Raw genomic sequence first — 22,208 nt, forward strand, 5'->3', positions numbered from 1 at the left:
TTGTTTTGAAGTCGTGTGTATGTAGAATTGTCCTCTGCGTGTGGTGTGATTAAATGTTTTAAGAACAAACGTGATTCGCATTTTAAGATTCCGAAAGATATTTGTAATGTATTTTAATATAATTCACACTTATACAGTTGTTAATAGGGTTTGGGAAAAATTAATGAAACAGAAGAATCTGCCTTGCCTTGAAATGGAAGTTTAATACCATGACCAAATAATTAACGTTGATCGAAAATGCCCGGCCATCAGAAATAGTTGCAACCATACGAAACATTTTACTTGAACGTTTAATGTCTTAAAATGTAGGTCTAGAAATGGAGACAAAATAGCAGAGCCAAGCACGGAAACATCTAGCACAGTAATACGCATTAGATAATATGCAAATTTACACATGAATGCTAACCACTGTAACAGTACATTGGTATGACACGTGCTGGAAGGAAATCTTCAGTCCCTTTGATAAGACGTTCGTGCTACGAACATCCTTGAAAAGAGCATGACGTTGGGCTTATGAGACTGAAATATTCTCATAAAACGCGTGAAAGCAAACAATACTGTGGTCTGAGCTAATGAATGACTCCTCTTCGTTTATTAGAACCATAAATATATGACGCTCCAATAACAGGAGACCGTTTCGAAGAGCAAATGTTTCCGACACTTTGCTGATTGTAGATTCTTTCCAGATAATTAAGCCTGATAGTCGAGGACTTCAACGTCGTATTTAAAAATGAAAGATATAAGAATTATAAGAAAATACGGAAATATACAAAATGGGATTATGAAATTTCGGCTTTGTTAAACGCGAGGAAGTTATTTTTTGGAGGATTAAAGAAAGGCAACTGTGTGATGATTTGTTATAAATATTAGTAAACCAGACAGTACACAAGAAGTTATGTCACAAGATTCAGATTGTCTAAAAGCGCCTTATAACTGAGAAATCTGCTTAAGGTCCTGGGTTCCTCGTTCGGTTGTTTCGAGGATTTGATTCGATCCTTCAGTATTGGACATTGCCCTTTCATGCTTACACACGGAGTTTTTCTGGTCAGTGCATTGAAAAAAAGAGGTCCATGACAAAAGGAGTAAGAAGATGTCGGAAAGAAAAGAAGGAATATACAAATAGGAGATAACGAACGAGGAAAGGGGAAGATGGAACATAGAGGAAGGGTAAGAAATGAAATAAATTTTTTCTCTTTTATCTTCCCCACTACTGTATTTTTCAAAAATGCATTAATACGCAACACAATTTCTTCTCCATTCCTTATGTCTGAATGAGATTTATGTCGTTTTTTCCCATCGCATTCTATGCTATTCATTACTACAATATTTCCGGTTTTGTGGCTTCGTCATGGGCTGACCTTCTCAACAAGCAACTTCTTGGGTTGTGAATCTCTGGTTTGAAGGTGGGGGGGGGGGGGACTTCTGTCCTTACAAAAGAAAGCTTTTAAAGGGGAAAACTGATGATTTATTTTAGCCTGGAGCTGATATTCTGTTCAAGACGTTTCACTGACCTGTTACACATACTCCACGCTTTTTATATTGTCTCCCTATGAATTTATTATGTCGAGGGGGGGGGGCAGATATCTTGAAGCATTTGAGTTTTCGGTGTAGAAAAGACGCCGCTATTTTGTGGTTCAGGTACTATTTTCTTCGTAGTTCTCTTGAACACTGAAAATATTCTTACCTTAGGCTGTGGTTGTCTGTCTCATTTCAATAGAAGTCAGTGGGGTTCTGACACTGGTGTTTTACAATCTGGATTACTGAGTTTTTGGAAATTTGTCCATTGTCTGGTATTCTAAAAACACACAACTTTTCGAAAACTTGGTCTGTTTTCGTTCTCAGAAGCAGAGAATAGGGGCATATATTGCTGGGGATGAACACAGATCCGATTTTCGAAAGGTTGTGTGTGTTTTTAGAATAACAGACATCGTACAAATTCCAAAAACTCAGTAATCCAATTCAAATACACACCCTCATGCCGTATTTCACATTCAAATATTATACTCCTTACCGGTCTCAATTAAGTATCCCTTGAGGACTTGAGGAACGAATTTCTTGAATATTATTGTTCATATTAATGCTGTTTTATTACTCCATCTCTGATAAGCATTGAAATAAATTCATTATTGTCTTCTGCCTGTTGTAACTACTATCTTTATTATTGCTATTATTATTTATTTAATTGGAATTTCTCTCTTGTTAGCTGATGTTAGGTGCGTTTTAGCGATATGTAACCTCTCAAGTTCAAAATTGAAACTGTAAATGAATGAGCAACAAATAATATTTACCGTCATGACTATCGTGTTATATAGTCTGCATGATTAATTTTCAGCGTGTCATGAAGGCGACCTTTTTGACTTTTTGGTGTTGTTTGTTCTAAGTGCTAAGTGGAGTAAGCCACGAAAAGTTGCAGACGTGTAACTGCGCAAATTAAATTTACATGTGTTTATTAAGTACAATGCAATGTACAGGGTCGTTTCGTGTTTGTAATGGATGTACAGGGACTAGTAAAGGTTACTATTGCCAGTAATTAGAAGACGGCAGGTGCCAGAAGAAATCGAATCCTCGAGTTGAGTTAACCTCGAAACGGTCGGCTACCAGTGACTGGGGTTCCCTCTTTCTGACGGAACCATCGATCCAGATTATAATTCACCATCTTCAGAACATTTTAGAATCGAGTCACTTGCCTGTACATTATGGAATAGGTTCACGTATGATGTTTGGTCTATGTAATGATGAACGGGTTTCCTCAGGTGTGCATTTATCCGTGATAATTTGTTTCTCCGTCTTTGGGATTAGGTTACTGTTATCCGGCAATCTATGACTAGATCTTCCAACTGGAAGTATGCATTGTCTTATCTTCCTTAAACGCTCAGAATACTGGTACATTGACCCGAAGATAATTATCATTTCAATACCTAAATTTATTTCGGTGCTTTTATTGAAGTTAAGGTCTATTTAACTGTCAGCGGAATGATCTGATATGGAGTGTTACAGCAGTGAGTGAGAATTTTGAATCCTTTGATTTGTTAAAGTGTTTTCTTTATGCTCACTCTGAAATCCTCTTAAACATATTGGTAGCTTATTAAAATACCTTCTTCATTGAGTATCATTTGAAAACGTCAGTTTGAATACAAATTTAGTTACAGTATTACCAATTGATGAATACATTTGAAAGGCGGTTATTGAAGGTTGTTTGGTAAACTGAAGCTGATGAAAATTTCACTTACAATGAAACGTAGTTAACTATTCTATATTATGCGTGTTGCAATGAATTAGTTTGTATTGAAGACTACATATATAATAATGCTGTATCAGTTGCATAAACTCGATTCATATTCATCATTCAATTTCATTAGTAGTTAAAATTACCTGCTTAGCAGTGACATTCACGTATCGAAAACACATAGGTCTTTATGACCTCAGTCAGGGTGATGAAACTTTATCTTTCTTTCAGCAACAGTATTTCTCCCATTGGACCCAGAATCCAAGAATTTGTTCAGTGAAAAACAGGTAACTTATTATTCGATGGTATTTAAAATATGATTTGTAAATTATATTCAAAATAAAATTTCGCCTACAAACTACAGCAAAAATGTAGAAACTAAGCGTGCTAACTTAAAAATCAAAAGAGAGTAATCTGTGTTAGACTTCAATATAATATAATTATTGTAACAGCAACAAATAAAAGGATTTTTAAAAGTATTGGCATAGTACGCATTTCCCCTAACCACTGATTCCCACAAGACCTTGGTTTTAAAAATCACTATATTTTGCAGAATCGCAAATCCTCTATTGACGACGGCTTGTTGTTTAATAAACATTTACTTAATAAAATAAGCAAGATGGCGGACGTTTATGTAACAAGTGCCGTGGCTAATGGCGGCAGTTAATTCAGCTACTTCGAAGTCAAAATAAATAATGTAGGGGCTTCTTTGAACAGTCGGATCTTTAATCACCAGGTCAACACGTTCTGTGTTCCGGAACCTGACGTTTTATCTCTGTGTTAATAATGCAATCATTGCGATCTACGAGGAGACAGTTCTTTCCAGTTTATATTTTCACAAAAGTTTTATTTAAATGTTCTCCCATATAAGTATGTGAGCTGCGATAAATGGCTATGGACTGGACTATCGCTGTAACGTTGTATATAGCACAAAAGTCCTCCATTAGACATCAGTCTGAATTATTTCAATCCAGTCCACACCTTCACACACTACTCATCTAAGATACATTTTAATATTATCTTTTAATCTACGCCGATTTCTCTCAAGTGGACTCTTTTATTGAGATTTCACGACAAAATTTTTGTGTATATTTGTTATTTCAACACGTGTATTTTACATATCCATATCACTATTTGTGTTAAGTAATCGTAATATTATTAGATTATAAATCTGTCACTTTCTCTTCGTTACTTTTAGTGTTAAATTTCTTCATTTGTAATTTAATTTTACGTTGTGTCAAGGAGGACGGATGATATAAAAATCTGCCCTTTTTATCGTCGTTCGTGTTATATAGTTCCTGCAGTAAGCGATGGGTTACGTACGAGAGTTGACGTTCTAGCGAATTATTCTTCTCAACAGGGGCTTTAAAGATTTTTATACCTATACCAGCTAAAGCACTCTTTCATGAACCGGTATTTTCTTAAAATAAAAAGTACTTAAATAATAAAACCGATTACTTATTATGGCATTCCGATCAATCAATTTCTATTATTATATATTATTTGCTGTCGTTTGATGTAAAATGATGTTTGTTTTATGGAATACAAGATTGCCAAGCAACGAAACAACATAGGGCGTGGATCGATGTTTTACTGTAAGAACCGGCTGTGGTGATCTACCAAGAAGATCGCAGATGGAGATTGACTGAAGGAAGAACGTTGAACATTGTAAAAGAGGATTTCAGAAAAGAATTGGTACGTAACAAAGTGATGAGTGCCGCATTCTCCTGGGTCTGTGCAGATTTCCCTTTTAGATCTTCTAGGTCTCGTTCAAGTTGCAGCTTCTCTGAAGTTATTGTGTTATACTCATGGGGTTTAGTATGACTACGTAGGGGAACTGGTACAAATGTAAGCATAGTTAAGGATACGTTGAAAAACAAACATCGGTTTACATAAAGCAGTCACTTACGCAAGTTCTTTAACTATTTCCAATACCAGTGTGATATGCACCTGTTTAAATTGGCTCGCCTATAATAAAGAAATTGTAACTTTTGCCCTTATACTCATATTGTCCCTGGCTGTGGGGAATATCGGCATCGATCACGAAATTACTACGTATGTATAGTTCAATCAAGGAACACGCGTCTCCTGAAAGCAAGAAAAAGAGAAGGTTCTATTTATCGCATAAATCAAGGCAATAAAAGTTACGTGTTGTTTTGTTCCATGTTTACGTTGTTTTTACACTCCAAATTTTATTATTCCTTAAATCACAAATAACCTACTGTGTATCATTAAAGTAATTTCGACTCTATTAAAATTCTTGTTGAAATCATCACAGATAATACTCATATGCTAAACTGTGCTGATGTTACCTGGAACGCTGATATTTATGTCAGAACATGGTGGCTCTGATAGTTTGAGAGACCGAATTTGAATTAACAACGGAGTTGTAGCCAAAGGTACACATGGCATTAAACTTGGTATCCAATATTAATATGACATTACTAAAAGCACAAGTTCTTTGTCCTGAAACTTAAATACACAAACGAAGCAAAAATAAAGCTCTCATTTAATGAAAACTTACGTTTGAATCCAGATTTATAATAAAATGAGGAAGGAAATAGAACCGCTATCATTCAACCCCAGCAGTAGCGCTCCATTCGAGCCGTCAGCAGCATGAGAGCTAATCCAAGGGATTTCACTGGGTCACAGATACAAGATAAACTTCAGGTGCACATATTTGCCGGAATTCTCTTGGTGTTTGTATTGATCGCAAAACTGTGATGCAGTCTAGGAAATTAATCGTAAGTTACAGACCGAAAGCAACTTTTGTGTTATTTATAATTTCAGTTAGAGGAGTCGTGGACATCTCTATTGAGGGCGCAGTGTAAAAGTATTTTTGTGACGTATTTATAGTCGTGTCTAGCTCAGTTGTAGATTTTCCTTTTCTATTTTCCCTATTGTTTGCCGATGGTTTACGTTTTGAGGTCATCCTGGGTCTGTTCGTTGGTGCGTGTCTAGTAGATTGCTTTTATTCGTTGTGCTCTCGCCTTTCTGCTATTTGTATCTCGGATTTGTGTGTCTGTTCATCTACTGACTGTTTTTACCGAGGCGTTCCGTTACGTTTCTCGCATTTTTAATGCAGGTATGGGACTAATTTATTGAAATAATACAGAACGCCAGTTTAAATTTATCATTCATAATTACCCTGCCATTCAGTGTTTTATAACCGATCTGGTTGTAATACAAATAAAAAATAAACCGAAGATTTCCGTCTTCTGGGTTGTTGCGCTGTGTAGTCTGGTCGATGTTAACCAATCTTCATACTCTGATGACGGAGGCAGTATGACCTCTGAAACGTTGGTTAACATCGACCAGACTACACAGCGCAACAACCCAGAAGACAGAAATCTTCATACTCTGATGACGGAGGCAGTATGACCTCTGAAACGTTGATAAACATCGACCAGACTACATAGCGTAACAACCCAGAAGACAGAAATCTTCATACTCTGATGACGGAGGCAGTATGACCTCTGAAACGTTGGTAAACATCGACCAGACTACACAGCGCAACAACCCAGAACACAGAAATCTTCATACTCTGATGACGGAGGCAGTATGACCTCTGAAACGTTGGTAAACATCGACCAGACTACACAGCGCAACAACCCAGAAGACAGAAATCTTCATACTCTGATGATGGAGGCAGTATGACCTCTGAAACGTTGGTAAACATCGACCAGACTACACAGCGCAACAACCCAGAAGACAGAAATCTTCATACTCATCGCCCTGATGACGGAGGCAGTATGACCTCTGAAACGTTGGTTAACATCGACCAGACTACACAGCGCAACAACCCAGAAGACGGAAATCTTCATACTCATCGCCCTGATGACGGAGGCAGTATGACCTCTGAAACGTTGGTTAACATCGACCAGACTACACAGCGCAACAACCCAGAAGACGGAAATCTTCATACTCACCGCTGTGAGAACCTCAAGTCTTACATAAAATAAGCCACTGACATCTGTTGAGGTTTTGGTGTATTAAATGATATAATGTGGTAGAACGAATGTAAATTTGGATTTGGGAGGTTTGTGGAAGGGGGAGTTGGTTGCATATACGGGTTTACTGTGTCATTTACTTGGAGATTCTCATGAAATTCTCGACATAAGTACGCGGTGTGTAAGTCTGGCTTGTTTAAATTGCGCCATTCAGGTCTGTCTGGATAAGGTAAAGACATAACATGTTGTAGGAAGGCTGTCCATACCAGCAGCAGCTCCACGCAAGTGCTCAGTCAGGATTGTTCGCGCTGAAAATCGATGTCAAGATTTTACGAACGTGAATGAGGCCTATTATGGCCGAGGCAAGTTGCGTAATAAACCCGAGCTGGGACACTCACCCTCATGTTCGGAGAGAATACACTGTGCACGAGATTAATGCAATGGAAATTGATGGCGAGTACCTTGTTAATGAAATCGGACATTGCCTTACACTTCAGAGTAAAGCGTCCCAGTGAGGATGGCATGAGGGACGGCTTTAGGCTGGAACCGAACTTAAGGCTTTATGGTCAGAAATACCGCTTCATATTCGAGGTCCGGGGGTCGATTCTCCGGCCAGGCTGTCGTGACTGAGGTCCTTCAGTGATTTCACTTAGTCCTCCAGTTCGTAATTGGCAATATCTTACCATTCGATACTATAACATAGCAAGAGCCAGTCTATAAATTTTGTCTGGGTGTGTAACTATTAATTATGACAGCATTTTTTTTTGGGGGGGGGGGAACATATTGGAAAATGTTCCCCTAAAAGAACGAAAAAAAGGTGGGAATAAAACATTGTAGTGCCAAAAAAGAAGAAGGTTCGTATGCAAAGATTGTCATAGAAAATTCTTTTGTGCTATATAAACTGCGACTAATCCTTTAAAGGAATCCATTAACAAAGCCAGAGCTGCAAGGCATTTATTTTTTGTCCTTGCAAAATTTGTAGCACTAATATTCCCTGAACCTGTTTCTCTTAAAAGTATTTCTTTTATTCTTTTGAAAGCGGATTTTGAGGTAGATAGAATTGTCTAACAATCGCGCCCAGTGATCAAGTTTTGGTAATATCGGTGTAGACCCCTCGGGGTTTGCTACTGCCGTGCCATATGTGGCAAGGAACTACACGTTAAAGCTGCTAAACATAGTCTGCAAGAAATTATCGGCTCCTTTGTGAGGGTATACAGAGGGCTTTCATTGGTTACGTAAACACTTTAATGAGTTTTGAAGTCTGAAACGAGCGGAAGAGATCAAAATATGCGATTAATCATAGCCTGCCCTACGGTAGACAGTATATTGGCTTACTGATATACGCACGGAGCGGATTGACTGGTGAATAATTATAAAGCTGGTTGATTGGGTAACTGACAGGTCGATATACTGACGCTTGGGTGATGATTCGAGTGGTTTATCTATTATGTTGTCGGTGATATAGGTTGTAACTGTTATTGGAGATAATGGCGGAGTACTTTACCAACTTAGAAGAAATTCAGGGGGAACTGAGTGTCAGGAGACATATTTCAGTCTATGAAATTGGTTTTGGATCAGTCTTCAGTCTAGCAAATATAACTTTAATGCAAAGATTGCTCTCTGAGTGACACTCTCTCAGACTTCTCTCCGTCTTATAATGGGGAAGACATGTTTAATATTATGACCGAGCAAGGGCGTACCTTGCAGGGGCAGATTTGTTTATTTATTTTTGCTACTTTCTAAACTCGGCCAAGCAGCTGATATCCTGATATATATAAAAATACGAAATATATGTTTCGTATTTTGTCTCAATGTGGAAGAATTCTACGAACGTTTCTTCCCAAATCTGTACCTAGTCACAATTCGCGATTAACTTTCCATCTCATTCTAATGTAAATAATTTACGATGTTGATGCAACGCGTTTAAATGATCGAAAAGTGGATTAATTGAATTTACGACGGACCAAAAACTATCGATTACGTTCGCTGAAGAAGCGATGGTGTGCACATATTTTCCAAAATAGTTTTTTTTTTCATTTTGCTTACCTCACTGGCCTTCATATTCGCCCATTACATTATAAAAATGTGGTCTAAATCCATAATTGCGAAGCTAGTAACACTAGAGACATAAACATTATATTTATTGTATTTAATTTAATTATCAGCATATCGAGAAATAATCAAAATAAAAATATATTAATGGGAGTCAAAAATCCTCTGGGTAGGGGTCGAGATTTGAATCCGAGAGTTGCTGTGATAACCACTCTATCTCAAAGTTCGTTTTATCATCATCATCATCATCATCATCATCATCATGTATTCATTACTGGCGTGTGCAACGTTTTACATCATAATATGTCGATAATTTCGAATGTTAGGTAGGAGGCTATAGAAGAACGCTGTCATGGCCTATTTTAAAGGTACTTTAATTCCATAATTTACCTGGATGGACTGACGAAAACCAAAATTCGGTAAGTTTTTTGAATTCCGAATACTCCCAAGTGCTACTGACTTCTGAATCGCCAGGTTTAGATTATGATTATGATTATGACTATTGTTATTGAAATTGTCGTTTTATTATTTTATTATGGTTGTGTTTAGCTATAAGGTTGCTGTCAAATTATCTCATGATATGGTACCCTAATAGTGTTGAATTATTATAATTACATGGATAATAAATATAATTTTAGAAATAATGGATGTGTTCTAATACGTGTTGATTATTGATGCACATTCGTTTTATGGTCTCATGAAAGTCGTTTCGTTAGCGGTGGTGTGCATTATATCGGTGAGGCATAGCGTCTTTATGTTGTTTAATGGCTATATTCGATCCACAAACGCAAGTGCAAACTTTATATTCTAGAGGCTAATAATTTATCCCAGGACATTTTATCTCCCATCGTACGTCAGAGGGTCAGTCTACTCAATAAACAGCCAGAAAGGTTCAAAGCTATTGAGGGGTTGACAAAGTATTTTACAGAACAGACACTCCCTATTAGTTGGGTTTACGCCTGACACGAAGCACTTGTTTTCGGAGGGATCCTGGTTCGAATCATGACCGAGACACAGTCTATTTTAAGTTTTCCTCATGTCATTTCAGATGAATTTTTGGATATCCCCTTGAAACACGTCACGACAGCTTTTAATAATTTTTACTGTGTTGCGTTAAATAACTGTTGTAGTTCATACATCATTGTTAAATGACCTATGAAGTAACTGACAGTATTGAATTATGCATTAATACGATAACACGTTCACATGTTTGCAGTCAGAATGTATTATTTTGTAGTAAAGTGTAAATTATCTTCTGTGGATTTCAGGATACGAACCAATGGCAGACTCTTATGAGCACGAAAATGATCCCTAATGGGAAGGGAATTTCTTGACTAACTGAGCTGATGTCAGTGATAAAGTTCATCTCTGTGCCGTATAAGTCTTGTTACTTATGTGCTTTTGAATATCACAGATTTGATATTAAATTCGTGGGCGACTCCACAGGTATAGGTGTATTTTCTGATGAGACAGGTGACTGGATTTGGAATAGATAATGAAGACGAAAGCCTAAATCAGAATATCCTATCGGCTAATTAAGCGGTCTGCCATGTCAGAATTGTGCATTTTACCGCGAACCGAAGTCGGCCAATTATCAGTATAAAATATTATCTGGGCCGGGAAATAAATTGGTAGCTCCGGTTACAATTGCTATCAGACATAAAATTTCAGAACTTACTTAATACTTCTAGTACTATATACTGAGCGGAGTTTTCTTCCGCGGGTTTCCCCGGTTTCTCCGTGGCATCCCAACAATTACTCCATTCACACACAGAAGAAGGCAATGGCAAACCACTTCTGGATCATCTGCCAAGAACGTATATGAACAGGTCCCAGTCCGAGAAAAGGATGGAAGGATCCCGTTCATATGGACCTGTCGTCAGACAGAACACTAAATAAATAATATAAATACTGAGCCCTAGGAAGCTAATTTGACAGCATATATATATATATATATATATATATATATATATATATATATATATATATGCTTACAAAATTTTCATGTTTATCTTTCGTTTAATATTCATCATACTGAGAAATACTTAATATATAGAGGCGAGAATAAGGTTTATATTTCATGTTCTGTCCATTGTTTTGACTTGCTCACATATTGCGAAGTTCTCAAATACAGTAGAGATTCCGTAAATTATGAAATTTCACTTATTTAGCCTTCTTAGATCCACGTACTAAGAACATGGTAATAAGACTTACCGCGTTCAACACACACACACACAAATGGGTCCCAGTTTAGTACAGTTCATTATTATATTTCTCCACAGGACTTAATTTTGTCTCTTTGTAAATTAAATCGCTTTCATCATAGCGACGTAACCTGAGTGTTTAAACGTTTAGATGTAATTTTACGATAAGCTTTGACACGCAGCATAACGACGGTAGAAATATGCGCAGATTGAGCGTTGGCGGGCTGTTTTTATGCTAAAACTAAAGTTTATATTTCTCGTAAAAGGGTGATCGTAAAACTCTTTAATCGATTAAACCTGTATTACCAAATATTTATCGCATTAAATTCTACAACTTTCATCGATCACGTAACGACGGTTAGCATTCCTTATTCGTATTCGATTGTCAGTGTCTACACAGGCTGTACGTACGGGAGGGGGTTATGGTTTTTCTCAGCCGTTCCAGACAAATCTGCTAGGGCAGTGCGTTAAATAGTCTACGGTCTCTTCACCTTTTGTTTAGTATTTTATAATTTACAGCCGACCAACTATTCAACGCTGTATACACTTCGCAGTTACATGACTTTAAACTGAGCATCTTTGTTGCAACATTTTCATCAATTTGATAAATATTTAGTAAACCGTGCATTTTCGTCTAAAAAAGTATCTCAGTAAATGCGTATTTGTTTATGGTTTATTTAACGACGTTTTCAGCTGTCAGTAGGTCAGACTGTAATAGCGTTGAGTGAAACTGTTAATGAACTGGGAGGATATGGAAAGGAGTGGTCGTGGTATATTTCAGATACTATCCCGGCATTTTGCTGGAAATTCTGAAGAAAACCACGAAACCCCTCAGTCAGGATAGCCGGTCTCCAGGCTTAAGATTTTAAACTGGGAACCTCTGGAAGAAGAAGCAGGAATGCCAACCACTTGGCCGTAACTTTCGGTTCAGTAAAGTGGCAAGTTTAATAAAACGATGCTTTTTCAACTACCTGTTTTATAAAAGTCTAATTATATGCGTAAATATGGCCGTCGGTGGGGGATGCGAGAGAGTTTGAAAAAATGACCACAATGTACGTCTGGGTATTTTACTAAGAGTAAGAAAAATAACGAAAATACTTGTTAGTGTTATGGACCGATTACTCGCTGAATATAGGCAAAACGCTTTGATGCAAAGTGTTTAAAATACGGACCGCGAGAAAGTTAATTTTCAGGTACTGGAAACATGTCTCTTCATAAATATTTGTTTCTCATTTGTAGTGTAGAGGATGTAGTTACTCTGAAAAAGGACCTGGACTCAGGTCTGAGGCTAGCTCAACCACAGGGACGAACAGATCGACTTTTTGTCCCTGTTTCATTTTCTTCTTACTTAAAGACGCAGCAGAATAAAACTTCCGAAAACTGTAGTTATATAATATTAATTTTTTTACGATTGAGAAACGTTCTGAGGAATAATTTTGCATGTTATAACTCAACATTGACATCAACTACACCTAGGACCGTTTAATAATTTCATTTACCGCTGAACACGCTCCTCACCAAGTGTCGGCGTTGAAAGTGCCTGCAGATTTTTTCAGATTCTTCCTTAACTTTAACATAACTGGTTATGAGAACATTGGATTTGCCTGATGGCAAGGATTTCGAAGAAAATTATTTGGCAGTTTTAAATAAATTTCTTCCCAATTGATTGTAGAAAAATGCCAGGTTTGCAAGTAATCTATCCGAGATTCGACACGAATATGGCTATAATATGCCCATTAATGTATAATTAATAACTTTAAAAATGTCCCACCGCCCCTTTCGCAGAGTGCACAAACTAATTGCACGCTAAAAATCACAGAAATAAACAGCTCCCTGAATATGTTATAATACATCACACTCTTGAGTAGAATTCTGCCAAAAATGAACCCGGAAGAGATTATATAATAAATGTGCATATTTCAGTTTCAGTTGGTTAAGTTTCACATTACCTGTGTCTTCAGATACAACAACGAAACAACATTTCACTCGTGTACAGAGTTTACAAAGTAAACAAATTGTTACCGACTCACCTGGTTTCAAGACTGCTTCTCTCATGCTTTGTCGATATTATTCGCTTCTCATCCATTTGCCCACATTCTAGATTCTTTTCCCGCGAAGTGAAACTTTTCTGATGTACGGAGACAGTAGAATATTCAGTAGAAACTTCGTTCACTCATAAGTAAGTTCTTAAAGTTTCTTAAACAGTTTCTAAACCCATAGTTCACGAATAGAAACTTGTAATTTCACTTTTAGAACACAATTGAGTTGTTTGAAATTCGCCACTCGTTTTTAAACACAGATTCACTTATGCTGAAATACAGGTGTGTTTTGAAATAATTACACTTAATAAATGCGGAAGTTTATATAAATGTTATCTATCTGTAAAAAAAAACAATAACTTCTGTAACCGGATTTTAAGGAAGTAAAAATGGTAACCGCTTAAATACTTATTTAAGATGTAGTTCAATTGGTCAGTGCGTTTAAAATGCTCGTGAAACTGTATTTTATATCAGTAACGTGACGTAATTCTTATCAGTATTAGCAGAGAGTACACGAAGGGATCTGTTCAGTTTGTCCTTAAATGCCAGTGAGACAGTAAACGTAAGCTAAGGTGAAATTACTTTGGTGTACTAGTGTTACTCTTCTGTGTCGGAGTCTGCCGTGAAGTGGTGGCACAGAGCAGACGCAGGGAACGCCAGCTATTGGGTCTCCTGTCGCAGAAGACAAACCTCCGCGCTCACATCCCATTCTCCCGCCTAATTCACGAACACACACGAAACCGCACGATCTCTCTCGAGTGTCGCTAGCTGAATGAAATCAACTGAAAGTCCGATATTGTCGTTAACATTTTCGTTACTGTTCACCGCACTGAAAAAAGATTGACAGGTTGTTTGACGACATCATACCAAGTGGAAAGATAGAATACTTATTCGTAACGGAATTAGATTAATCCTTATAGAGCCTATTTTGTAGGACACGAGAATATGAGGTGAATTAATAGTATCGCGGTCATGCGTCGCTCGGATACTATGATCATGGTTCGAATCCCGCTCTGGATGTTGATAATGTGTTGTAGTACTCTTTGGTACGTATGAGTCTTATCTCATAGAGAAAACACTGTCAGATGTCCAACGAAACATGAACCTATGCACTCTTGACAAAGAAATATGAAAAGAAACAAGAAGTGTGACTGGGTAGGTATGCTCAGCGTTACTTGGCTGTATTTTATTATTTATTTAGTGTTCTGTCTGACGACAGGTCCATATGAACAGGATCCTTCCATCCTTTTCTCGGACTGGGACCTGTTCATACACGTTCTTGGCAGATGATCCAGAAGTGGTTTGCCATTGCCTTCTTCTGTGTGTGAATGGAGTAATTGTTGGGATGCCACGGAGAAACCGGGGAAGAAGCCCCCGGAGGAAAACTCCGTGTTGCCTAGACCACGGCCTTGCCCAACACAAGTTATAAATTCGGGCACCGCCGGGAATCGAACCCGAACTTCTACGAAGTGTGAAAACTAGTCATTTTATACAGTACGGTATGAACATCTAGGCATTCTGTGACTGGCCACTGGGTGAACAACCGGGGTTTAATTCCCGGTGTGAAAGTTGGCCTTGTTCATACCGGCACTCCTTACTTCAGTCAAGATGATGGAGGCAGTGTGTTCCTCTGTAATGTCGGCAAATCAGCCCAATACCGAACGGCACAAATACGTAAAATCAGAATCGGCAATAACACTTCATAATTTACATGATTTATTGGTTTTGTTATAAAGGGTAATTTAACACTTCGTAACACTTGCTTTAACTGACCCTGCTTAGTTATAGTGTATATGGTAGGAAATTTATCTTATCGCTAATTATTTATAAAATTTCTTCACATTATAACTGTATAAGCTTAAGAAATGCTATAAACTCCTTCTGGTCTAAATATCAGCACAATAAAGCCAATTTTATTTAATTCTCATCTATGTTACTGTTTACATTAGTTTCGTTCACAGGACGTCACTTTCTAAATATAACACAATAAAATAGAGAACATACAGCTAACGGTTAGATGATTAATGGAAAGTCTTACTTTAATTGGTTTTGCCTATATTTGTGTTACAGAAATGACCGCTAAAGATTCTGGGTCATTATGCCGGTATATTTCAGCACATACAGGCAGTTTTATAGATGTGTGTGGGCATCTTTATGGTCTCACGCAGCACTGGATCTCTGCCTGTGACGAGTCATCGTTTGTCGTAATCTTGTCATAAAAAGAAAAATTAATGTCGATTTTGTATAGTGACACGGGTGTATCTAACGGGACACAGGATGCGTAGATAATGTTCTAGTGTAGTTTTCGGAAGGTGGCCTCATCGAATCTCAGTTGGGCTAGCCTATCATTGTGTAAGTTCGTTTCCCTCAGCTTCTTCAGAGGCTTAGTCGCCGATAATATAATGAAAATACATCAGTCTGTATGCTCAGGATAGCAAGAAGTACAAGTTAATAATGATAAATGCGTTGATCATTGATTAATTTAAATGATTTATTAATTAATTAATTTATTTTTTTTAAATTTCGGACTATCGTCTTTCCTCTAAGACGAGTCTGTCTCCCGTCGTAACTTCTAGGCGTATCTCAGTATCCACCTCCGACATTCACATTACGTATCTCAATTTACCTCGAAGCTAAGCATCAATTTGTCATAGTATCCACTTTGTCCTGCATTCTTCCATAGTCACCGTTAATACAGAGGCATTTTCTGAAGGAATTTCACCACACTAAATTTCAGAGCCTTATATTAAATGACGCCGGTGTTTCTTTAATGTTAAAAATTCGCATATTCGGAATTCTGATATTATTTATGATAGAATGGTTCTGCGTTGTGGTATTATGATGTAGTTACATGAAAACCCATTGATTGTTTTATAAGTTAATGTGGAGTTATGACACATTAACTTCATGATAACACCAGTGTGTCCCTAACTAGATTAATCTCTTTTTGAACATCTCATGTTCAGTAGGCGTTTGTCATCTATTTATCTGTGCAGTTGTTACGTATAACGATCATAAAAACTGTACTGACAAATAGAAATATATGGTAGGCGCATGCTTGTAGACTATATGAATATTAATACACACGCAGGCTATGATATTGATGCGGAAAGCAGAAGGACGTGCATATCAGCTACATTATTTTTGGCTCACTACTTCACTTTGACCCTCATTCAAATCGGTGCTCTAACCTAGAGTCTAAGACGATAATCCCCGAATAAGAACATTATTTTTTCTCGATTAATTTAATGAGCTGTATCACATGTACAGGACGTGTGGCGCCAACGGTATGTTGTATCTGCCCATTTTGCTGTACTTTTTGGGTGTTACAGAATGCAGAGGTCTCCAGGCTCATCCAGAGGAACATTTGGTCTGAGGATGTAGTTTAATCTTCAGATACGTTACACGTACCCCACATAATCCCGACTTTATTTTATTCCAACCCAAACGGAAACCGATCAGTTTACATCTGCCTTGACTACAGTATCATTAATGTATTTTTATTTTAATGCACAAATGCTAGTAATACTCAAATCAATTATTATTATTTATTTGACTGCAAATGGGTTTTTACCCGGTGGCAGTGGTCCTACAATAAGACACAACAAAACATAAGACAACAAAAACAATAAGAAACAACAGAATAATGAGACAGAACAAAACAATAAGACACAAAAAAAACATAAGACAACAAAAACAATAACAACAGAACAATGAAACAGAACAAAACAATAACACAAAAAACATAAGACAACACAAACAATAACAATAAGAAACAACAGAACAATGAGACACAACAAAACAGTAAGACAAAAAGACATAAGACACAACAAAAACAATAAGACAACAAAACAATGAGACACAAAAAACATAAGGCACAACAAGAACAATAAGACACAACAAAGCAATGAGACACAACAATACAGTAAGACAAAAAGACATGACACAACAAAAACAATGAGACACAAAAACATAAGGCACAACAAGAACAATAAGACACAACAAAACAACACACCACACTCAAAATAAAACAACTCATAATATTACAAAACCGTATAACCTAAAGTACATAACTTAAAAATTAATACCAACTAGACATAAGTCAGTAACAGTAATGAATCACACGTTTCATCAGGACCTTCTCTTCACTTCACTACACTTATGAAGCCTTCCCATCCTCACCCCAATTTACCCCCCTTCACTGCACCCACCCATCTATTCCCTTTACTTCACCTCATTTATCACTTTCCTAACCTTCTTCCTAAACGTACTTGGTTTACAGGAGAGAGTCCCTAAAACCTCAGCAGGTAGCTGGTTCCAGAGTTGGATGGTCCTATTTACAAAGGAATATTTTCCGATATCTGTTCTTTGTTTTCTGCTCCTAACTTTCCGAATATGATCGACTCTGCTCAGGTAGTATGGCCTTTGCAATCTGTCACCTATAGCTTTCCATGCCCGATCTCCCGTGTACGCCTTGAAGAGAGCACATATTCGTGCTATCTTTCTACGCTGTGCCAGGGTTTCCCAGTTCGAATCGCTCCTGTGATATGCAAATTTACATGCTTTCCTTTGCACCCGTTCTAACGCATTTATCTGCCCCTCCCTGTAAGGATCCCAGCACGCCGCCCCATATTCCAGAATCGCACGCACTAGTGATGTGTAGGCTAGACTTTTAGTGTTACTATTCCCCTTTTTGAGAACACGCATTGTAAAATGAAGTGCCTTCCAGGCTTTTTTCACCGTATAGTTTACTTGATCAGACCAGCTTAAATCGCTGCTTAAGATAATTCCCAAGTATTTACAACTGCTCACTTCCGGAATTATTTGGTCCCGTAACGAATAGTTTAGTGGTTCCTTCACCCGACTTCTCGTGAAACTAACTGCCTTACTTTTACTTGGGTTAATTTTCATATCATTTTCAACCGCCCACTCCCCCAGACTGTTTAGATCCATCTGCATCTTTTCTATATCTTTACTATTTATAATTTTCCTATATATTATACAGTCATCTGCAAAAAGTCTAATAGTCGATTCAATGTTCCTCCAAATATCATTTACGTACGCGAGGAATAGAAGTGGACCCAATACACTCCCTTGCGGTACTCCTGATGTTACTCTGACTTCCTCTGATAATTGCCCTCCTACTCTAGCTCTCTGCGTTCGGCCTAAAAGAAATTCTCTTATCCATACGACTATCCTCGAGTCCACGCCCGATGCCGCGATTTTCATAAGCAGCCGATCGTGAGGAACTAAATCGAAGGCCTTCGAAAAATCGATTATAATCGCGTCTAACCTTCCTCCGTTATCCAGTGTGTCTGCAATGTCCTGACAAACCGTGATTACTTGACTTTCACATGAATATCCCGGCCTGAACCCATGTTGACCCTCGAATAACCAATTCTTTTCCTCCCAGTTTTTCCTCAGGTACGATGCTATAACGTGTTCCATTTGTTTGCAGACCACCGATGTTAAACTGACCGGTCTGTAATTTGTGACCAATGATCGATCACCTCCTTTGTAAATAGGAACCACTATGGCTTTTTTCCAGTCCCTTGGTATAGTGGCATTATTAATTGTTACGTCCAATAATCGTGCCAGGTATGGAATCATGGCTTCCCCACCCAGTTTTAGAATTTCCCCAGAAATGCTGTCAGGCCCTACTGATTTGCTTTTTCCCATCCCTGCTAGCCTTTTTCTAATGATTTTAGTACTAATGGCGAAGGGTTCGCCTGAGTTAGCGCATTGTATCTGCGGGATGCTACGCTCGCAGCTAAATACCGAAGAATAATAGAAATTAAGGGAGTTGGCCTTTTCTATCGAGTCAGTAATGAGCCGTCCATTACCATCCTTGATCGCCGGAATATTTTCCCTGTTTCCTTTACGTCGTTTTACATACTTGTAGAAATCAGTCCAGCATTTACCTTCATTTCTTAATATTGTCCGTAAAAATGTTTCCTGCGCATTTTGTTTAGCTAATAGCAGCTGCTTTGATAGACGTTTCAGTTCCTCTTGGTGCTGTTGTCCTAATTTTCTGCTGTTATATGCTTTTCTCACCCTTGACTTTAACCGTTTCACCTCCTTATTGTAGTATTCAGGGTCCGAATTTTTTCTCAGTATTTTATGTGGCACAAAACGTTGGATACTCTGGAATATTATATTCTTGAAATTATCCCATATCTCTTCCACGCTACTACCATTTCCAGCCCACAATTTAAACTTTTCCCGAAGAAAGGTTTGTAAACCTAAAACATTTGTTTTGCTGTACACCGAAACACTTCTTTCTACCTGAGGTTCACAGCTATTTTCTTCCCATTCCACTTCTAATAATAACGCTGTAACAACATCTGACTTTATTTCGGCTTTTAAAGATCGATACAAAAACACCGCATGCCACGTTTGTAAGGTTTTTACCCCAAATTATTTCTGGGAGTGGGCAGATACTAAAATCCCCGAGAAAATCAGGTCGGTAGTATTTATTTCCGGTGCCCGACAGTGTCACGAACAGAAGATTAGCGCAACTACTGTTAACTTATTCTTTAGGAAAAAATAATGCCCTGAGAAAGCCTGAAATGTTCTATATAACTTTTGATTACCGTCATTTGAACCAGGCCGGGGCCCGTGCAGACCTCCACTAGAATGAAAGATGGATCGGTTAATATTTTAATATTTTCCGTCAAATCACAATTTTAATAAGATAATAAAATATTTAAAATATCATTTCACGTTCCGTATCGAATGATCGATTTACAAATTGGAACGTCTCTTACGACATGTTTCGGTTATATTTAACCGTCCTCAGGTATAAATTAGATTGGTAAATTTAAAACTCGAATTACAATCATTTACAATGTTATGCAGTTTTATTGAAATGTTCTTATCAGATTACTCTTATATATTAGAACGAAGGTATTGGATTGGTCTTAAGAACGTTGTCTTCTGGGTTGTTACACCGTAAGATAAATAACTACATTCCCAGTACGTGTTACACTGACAACACGCACTTCCCCCGGGTTCTTGCAGTCTTAATGTTATAATATTAAATCGCGCTTTTAAATATTAAATTAAGGCTAGTCTATCCTGGTGATGTTTTGCAATAAAACGTAATTTGTATGTGTTTGTCTTTATGAATGCGTGTATACCAGTTTATGTGTTCCTTTGTAATAAAAGTCTGTATAGTGACAAGCAATGTTGTCATAAAAACATGGTCGCTCACACTGGTGAAATGATCAAATATAAGTGTTAACAGTTTTGTTTGAAAATATTTTTATATTTAAATATGTTTCTGTTTTAAAGGGATTTTTCATCTTGGTGTGTAGATAAAATCTCCATCTACAAAATCCTTAATTACTTTAGTTTATTTCGCGTTATATGTTTCAGCGTTTCTATTCCTTCTTCAGTTGCGTGATTTACACGTCAAATGAATTTATAGCAGCAGCTGGTACACTCATCACGTCGGTACAATGTACTGACCTACGCCATGGAGCCGTGTGACGGGTTTATATTTTGTTAATAGACTGTGTCAACGTAAATTATTCAGACTTGCCAAGTGCAATAACAAAATGAGTGTGAGTGAACTGAGACATGCCAGAGGGCTGTCCGTGATAAGAGAACTATGTCTCAGCCTTTTATAACACTCTACAACTGAGACTGCGTTTAGCCACAGTACACATCAAAAGCTTCGCTGTTGCTAGAACAAATATGTGAAACTCAAATTAATTCAATTTTAATTGTTAATTTTAAGTATAATTTTAAAGTTTTTAATATTTAAACTACTACTACTAAATTACATGAAAAATTAATTCGTTTCCAAATTTTAAAAAGCATTTTAATTAAAAAGTTTGGCTTTACGTAACGTGCATGTATGAAAATGTAAAACCTACACGCGGTTCTAAGGCGCAGGTCAGTGCTTTGAGCAAACTTTACGTGTATACCAGCTAATAATATGAGATTGTTTGACATTTTAGTCACGCAAATAAAGGTGACCTTGTTTAGACTGAAACATGTAATGAGAATATCAGTGCGGTAATTAAAGGTTTTGTAGACGGCAGTACTGCGTGTGTGTAATGTCTTTGCTAATATAAATGGTGTTCCGTTAACTGATGTCCAGTCGAGAAATGATTGTATGAAACCCTCAATGTCAAAGGGACGGTTAGGACAGGTCTGTGTAAAGATTTTAATTTTATTTCACCAATCTGTAGGATAATGCATATAAAATTGAATTTGGTAGCCCGTAAATTAAAAAAAGTAGCGTTGTTTAACAGGTAAATATGCGAACGCATGTGTGGCAAGTATGCTCGCTGTACATAATGCATTTCTGTATATTTTTAACTCGTAATTATATGATATCTTCCGACGTTAGCTAACTCCAGTCCTTCGGCCATGCGGGTTTTCTCTGTGTTTCCGGCTAGAAACGTTACCTAGAGAACTGCTGGACTGAAGAGGCTTTTGGTGATTTTACTGGTATCTATCAGTAAATGTTTCTGTGCAACTAGCAAACGTAATAAAATAAATTAAGAAATTATATAATCTTTCAGTCACGTTGTGGAATCCAAGAGATAGTACTTAGACTCCTGTACCTTAAAGCTATCCTAGCCTTCAAATACTGCAAATGCTGCCATGCAAACGAAAAAGTGAAGACAGAGTCATAAAAGCTTAGCCATTATGTTCTGTTGGTGGAAAGACCACTGACTGAATGAATACTTAGTTACCGTAGTTTGAGTTTGGTTGTGAAGTTTCG

At 37.4% G+C, this 22,208-nt stretch overlaps 2 protein-coding genes across 5 annotated transcripts in view; one reads left to right on the forward strand and one right to left on the reverse strand.

Annotated features, from left to right (window-relative positions):
* LOC110834374 (neuropeptide CCHamide-1 receptor-like) overlaps positions 1 to 14,154 on the reverse strand; it is a 92,966-nt gene extending 78,812 nt beyond the window's left edge. For all 3 annotated transcript variants that reach the window (XM_022073467.2, XM_087358495.1, XM_087358496.1), the window contains exon 1: positions 13,463 to 14,154. The gene's annotated coding sequence lies outside the window, so the exon portion shown is untranslated. The remainder of the gene's footprint in view (positions 1 to 13,462) is intronic.
* The window catches only part of LOC110834377 (neuropeptide CCHamide-1 receptor-like), a 243,397-nt gene that overhangs the window by 62,017 nt on the left and 159,172 nt on the right, over positions 1 to 22,208 (forward strand). The window lies entirely within an intron of this gene.

This window comes from Zootermopsis nevadensis, unplaced genomic scaffold, assembly GCF_977971745.1.
Source record: "Zootermopsis nevadensis isolate Lab colony 2312 unplaced genomic scaffold, Znev_1.0 Znev_ptg000030l, whole genome shotgun sequence".
In the NCBI taxonomy this organism is placed as follows: Eukaryota; Metazoa; Arthropoda; class Insecta; order Blattodea; family Termopsidae; genus Zootermopsis; species Zootermopsis nevadensis.